This window comes from Pinus tabuliformis, chromosome 5_2 (assembly GCF_031772625.1).
Source record: "Pinus tabuliformis cultivar Carrire ecotype Pingquan chromosome 5_2, CPIR1, whole genome shotgun sequence".
Classification (NCBI taxonomy): domain Eukaryota; kingdom Viridiplantae; phylum Streptophyta; class Pinopsida; order Pinales; family Pinaceae; genus Pinus; species Pinus tabuliformis.
In genome coordinates this window covers 529,148,556-529,155,097 of record NC_142306.1, presented here as the reverse complement: position 1 = coordinate 529,155,097, position 6,542 = coordinate 529,148,556, and positions in this window count along the sequence as shown.

The following is a 6,542-nucleotide window of genomic DNA, read 5'->3' as shown; positions in this document are numbered from 1 at the left end:
CGTCTCATAGAGGAGGAATCACCCAACCTACTATGAAAGCCATAGTTACCAGGCTTTACGACGTCGGAATACGTCTCTAGCCTAGACTTCTAAATGTTGTGCGTTAGGTTCCAAAGTGTTTTTATGTTCATTGAGGTTTATTTTACAGTTGATCTTTCTTAAGAAGTTTTCCTTTAAGGTTCACCACGTGATGTAGACATACAATTCCTAGATATGCAATCTAAGATGATAAACAATCGTTTACTTTCTTTTTGCAATGAAAATCCTAGCTACTAAGGAAAGAGAAATGAAATTCTTTCAACATAGAGAAGAGAGTACACACTAGATACCCTTTTCCTAAATTAACTTTAGCATGCAATCTTAATGCAAATTCACATGCTTGTATTGTTTTTCAGTTTCCTTAATGTGAGAATGACAAAAAGAAAACAAAGTATAGATCTGAAATATATTCTTTCAAAGCAACAGTACTAACAATTTTCTTTTCAAAAAGTGAAAGTAAGGTCAAGTCAACACTTTGCGATTTTGAATTTAAAACTGCTTTCAACACTTTAAATACTAATGATTCAAATCAAATACAATGGCAAAAGTGTAATCGACTATCTAAAAGAGGAATGCTTTGTGACACTCTTTTTCTTGACTAAAAACGACACTTGCAACACTTTCAAATCAAATGACGACGGTTTGATTAAGCTACTATTTGCAAAGGAGAACTGTAAATGATGAAAAATACATAAAAAGAAACATTCACAATTACTTCTGATGGAGGCTGAATAATGCAAAGGAAGACGGTTTCAACAGAGATATGCTGATCATAGATAGCAAAACTACTGAATAAAGCTGAAGACAGTGAAGAAAAAAACAAAAATCTGGAGGCAGAAACAGTCTAATTCAATCATCGCATCTGTAACACAGGGAAACAGGGATGCATCTCACCTGCAACACATGGGAGGTGCGATGCATCCAGGTTGCCAAGAAGAGACAGTGCAATGGTCCAGGGACGAGACTGTGCTTGGCTTTCACTCATAGTTTGCAGCTAAGTTCAAGGATTTAGGCTGAGCTAATGGTTGTCAGTAAACACAAAGTATAGGGGCTGATCTAATGAGGTTATTTGAGCTACCACCATGGCACTTAGGATGTTTGCAAGCTAGATGTTCAGTTCATAAACCAACCCAGAGATTGACTGAAGTAGCATTGATCTACTTTTCAGTTGCATAGCAAAAGCAGTTCGAAGGCTAGCTAGCTTAACTTTAGGATCTGTCTGTGGTTTATAAGGCAAACAACAGTAACAAAACAAACAAAATATTCACTCCCAAGCAGAGTCACCATTTTGTTATCGGGAAAACTTGTGTCCATTTAGAGTTGCTAGTCCCACTAAGACGGGTAGCTATCTTAGAAACAAACAAACTAAAGTCACTTGTGTTTTCCTTTGTGAGAGATAGATGAGAGAGAAGTAGAGAGTACCAACCTCAGTCTTTCACTAGTCTCCTTGCTCGTTTCCTCTCTCCCTTGATAGAGCTTTCGCCACTCCTTTCTCACTTGTCCTTCTTCAAAGAACACCTGTAGAGTTAAGGCAACAAAATACCATCAAAGCATATAGATCTATAACCATAAACAATGTAGGATCAGATGTACATTAACCATATAAATGCATATACAAATACAAGATTCAGAGATATACAAACATATGGAGGAAAACTCAAATAGCTTTATTGATAGAAGTAGTAGAAGAGAGGATTACAACCAATCTGTCTGATCCAGCATCATCCTCCCAGCATGAAAGCCCTCTTCACCTCATGCTAAGCAAGATCACCCAACAATGTCTTCAAAGAGAAACCAACAACATTTCCTTGCAAATTACAAAATTCCAGCCTTTGGATCTCTAGGATGAGGGATCCATATATAGATGTTTACAGGAGAGTGAGTCAGCTTCTTTGATTTCGATTAGTGTCATTTCACTGATAGTTCTTGGTTCCACTTGGAGATTTCAGATCCCTTACTCATCCCTGGGCGAATTTAGAGAGGCAAGTGTCATATGAGCAATTTCTAGAAGATTCTTTGGGTTTCCACCTAGCAAACTCCTTTTGCCATTTGTCTGCTCTCGCTCATCGCACCCTACAGAAGGGCTTTCCAGTATGCATCACACCCCCCATGTGTAATAGGTGAGATGCATCGCACCCTATGCATGGAGTAGTCTGTATGGTCCAGTTTTGACCAGTTCTGAGTAGTTTTTCATGGAGAACTTCAGGGAGATGATGTAATCATCTGACCTTGTTCCTTTAGGGTGTGAAACAAAACTTTTATGGGTTTAGAAGCCCTTAGTTTATGGACATATGTGATTGGGTTTGTAGTGCCCAAATATGTCTATAACAACAGGTTAATGCCACATGACGACTATGACAAGAGAATCAGAGAAGTGGCAAAGGAGCAAGCCAATAGTTCCTCCATGAAAGGGATGCCTATAGTGAAGGTTCTTTACTAGACTTTTGAGAACCTCTTTTACCTCGAGCATGAGGTAAAACATCTTTTTGTAAACAAGCCCACCTTTGCAAAATACACAGAAGCTGATGAAGTCTACAAAAGAATGGTAAATATAAAATTACCAGATACAGAGACTTGGGAAAAATTGAATGATTTAATGTGAAAATGCAAGGTAAATAGTGAATATAGAGCAATTAAAGAAAAACAACAGATCATCTAAGAAAAAGAGTATCAGTCAAAAGGAAAATTAAAAGAGCAACCATCATAGAGCAACAACAAAGGAGAGAAAGAAACAAAAAAATCAAAGCATAAAACAACAAAGTCAGTAAAAAAGGGACAACTAACCTTTTAGTTTCCTAGGTGTCTCTATCTTCTTGCATGAAGATATTTCTTTTCCTTGAATAATTCCTAAAACGATTTGGGATATTTTGTAACTATTTTTTTGTATAAATACTTCATAATTCAAAGTATAGAGAGTGGATCGCTAAACATTTCTATAGTTACATTGATCTGAAAACCTGAGGGTTTATTGTAAACATTTTTCAAGTTAGCAGACTAGACTAAGTAATAAAGGCATTGCGTTACAAGATTCATGTGTTGGGTCACTTCAGTGAAGTATCTTTCATTTGTTGAATTGTTATCTTCGTAAGTTTTTCACATACATGCATGTTTTCAAATTTGAATGAAATAAATGGAATTTTACTTTAGAATTTGTTTAAGTACACTCTGTTTTGAACAATTATTCATTTTAATGTTTTCATCTTATATCCAGAGTAGGGAATTCTTCATTGCTCCCTAGTTTCGATTGACATCTTTCATTTCCTTCAGTATCCGGTTTGAGGAATCCTTAACTACTCCTTGACCTTGATTGAAAAACCACTTCACCATCCAGCCTAAAAGATCTGAATTTACTTAGCTACCTTGCCTGTGAACACTATCTTTAGAACTTGATTCAGTCCTGTTTTCTTGACATTTGGACTCCATGTCCCAATGGTAAAAAGAAACTTATTTATCCATCTGAATCAGTAATTCCACCACCAAACCAAATCAAAACCCAATCAAGCTTACATAACTAGCCTAAAATCAATTAAATCAACAAATTTAAATCATTAAGAGATAGCCCTCTCTCAACATTAGGAAGGCTAGATCCTGATCTCAAAAGTAGGTTTTTGGTTACCTCTATTATTTCTTTCATGAAAACCCTAGGGAAATTTTAGAGTGATAACATAGTGACGACCATACTAGGGAATGAGTCCTCATTTCAATAAACCTTAAAGGAAATCCTAAAACTCATCCTAGCACCTTAAGGTCATTTGAGATTGTAAAAGATTTTAATAAAAAAAGAAAAAAAATTAAAATTCTGGCTTCCAAAAGAACATACTATACCAGGGCACATCCAGATCCAAACCCTACTATAATTATTGATAATCCAGACAAAATCTTGAGAAAAAAAAATAAAGTAGAAAGTCAAGAAAGAATTAGTCAACTAACCAAAGAAAATTCACTTCCTAAAGAGCTATCAAACTTAGAGGATCTTCAATTTGATTTATCATTTGAGCATTCATTGTTTCGTACCAAATCTGAAACTTCAATTCATGATATTGTAGTAGACCCTGCTTTTCTTCAATTTATTGAATTAAATAAGACTACTATACATCTTAGTTTAGATCAACATGTTATAAACACCTTTGAAAAACTTGAAGCTTTAACCTCAAATTTGATAAGACACATAGATGAAGCTTATTTTCCACAGATGGTTGAATTAGCTTCCATAATTGCTGCTACTCCAAAGCCTTCTACAATTCCTTCCGAATTTGTAAATTCATCTTTATTTAGTACCAACTCATATATTATTTCCACTGCAATTCATTCCACAGAATCATTCATCCCCAATCTCCCTCTTCAATCCATAGTTTTATTTCCATCTCCAAATACTCCAACTTCACCTTCTAGTACTTTTGCTACATTTTCTAGTCGTTCAAGCTCAGCTGTAAGCCCTTCACGTTCATCTTCTAGTACTACTACTTTACCTCATATCCAAGCTAAAATCTTAGCCATAGCTACTAGATATGCTCCTTTTGACGCTTCCAACTCAAGTACATGTCATGCCCCAAGACTATCAGAGTAAAATCTTTCAGTTTGATGGTATTGGTGAATATACTGCACAAAAACAAGTAAATAAAATGAATGATTACTTTGAATTACATGAAATTGATGAAGAAGATGTACAAATGAGATTATCTGCACAAACATTAACAGGAGATGTAAAGAAATGGTTTAAAGGTTTACCTACTGGTCATATTGTTGATTTATCTGCTTTCCATAGATTGTTCATCAATAGATGGGAAAAAAATAAAAATCCTTTACAAATATTATCTGAATATTAAAAACATTAGAAGAGCTCCTAATGAATCTGTTCAGGACTATTGTACTAGGTTTAATAGTATTTACAATGCAATCCCTACAAATATCAAACCTCCACCAGACTTGGCACTAATCAAATTCCCTGATGGTTTTGACACTGATATGTCTTACCAATTGAGAGAAAGAAACCCTCCTACTTTATAACAAATGCAGAGTGATGCAGTTAGTGTAGAAGCTAACTTGTTGGCTAAAAGAGCTAGAATGAGGAATGAAAAGAGGGTTACCATTAAGGAGGAACCATCCACTTCATATGTTAAGATAGATACTTTGGCTAAAAGTTTAGAAAAGTTAGTGGATAGATTAGAAATTATGGAAAGAAAGCCACAATGGGAAAATCAACAACACGACCCTTAGATAAGAAATCCAAACTTTAGGAAGAATCCCAATACTGGTAAGCCTAGAGACGGGGCACCTGATCAATAGATTAGACCACCTTTCCAGGAAAACTATGTTGAAATTTCTCACCAAATTGAGGAAGATGAAGACACTCAGATTAACTTAATACAAATAAATGATGGTAATACTATTTTTCTTACTCAAGAAGAACAAGAATTACGCATGTTACAACAATTATAGTTACAATCTGGAGAGTCCTTCGATTATAAACAAGGTTATGAATTTGCCATTAATGAAGTTCATAAGAAATATAACCTTCGGAGTAGGAAAACACAGAAGCCCCTACTAACAAAACTATCCAAAGGGGGAGCTCCTGTAACCAAAGTGCTACAAATTCTCTCTAGGGAAACCCAAAAAACTCCAAAGATTACAGCCAGTCCAAAATTGTAGACATTACACATACTGTTGTTAAAACTTCAGCTGATATTCAAAAATCAGCTGTTGTTGAAACGTCAAAGGGCATCCAAGCCTCAGATGCTATTCAAGTTTCATCTCCTTCCCATACTATTCCGAAACAAAGAATTGAAAATAGTAAAACAAAGGATACACAAACACAAACTGAATTACCAACTAAAGATAAGAAAGATAAAACTACAGAAACTCCAATTGCCAAGGAAGAAATCATTCAGTTGGGGAAAACACAGACTCCATTTAATATCCAAAATGAAATTGCCAAATTAAAAATATCAGCTCCTTTAATATAATTGATAAGAAATGATTCATACAAAGCTTAAATTACTAAAACACTGAATATAGATGAAGGAGAAGACTGTTAATATAAATGATGACAAATCAGAATTAATCTTTGGTCCTGAGGTAAATGGTAAACATGAACAAAGTGGTATTCCTCCATTCTACATTAGCTTGAATGTTCATTATCAAATCTTGCACAATGCTATGTTAGATTCAGGAGCATCTCACAATTTAATGCCTAAAGCAATCATGGAAACATTAGATTTATATATAACCATATCATACAAAGATATTTTCTCTTTTGATTCAATTAAAGTCAAGTGCCTAGGCCCGATAAAAGACTTGTGTGTCACTCGAATTCAATACCCAAGTAAGAGCATTGTCATGGATATTGTAGTTGCTAATAGCCCTCTAAAGTATGGAATTCTATTGTCTTACTCACAGGGAGCCAAGTTGCAGGGATATCTATAGTTAGACATGTCTTATGCCACAATTTCAGTATTTGGTCAGCCCAAAAGTCTTTATAGAGAAACTTTATTGAAAAACATGGT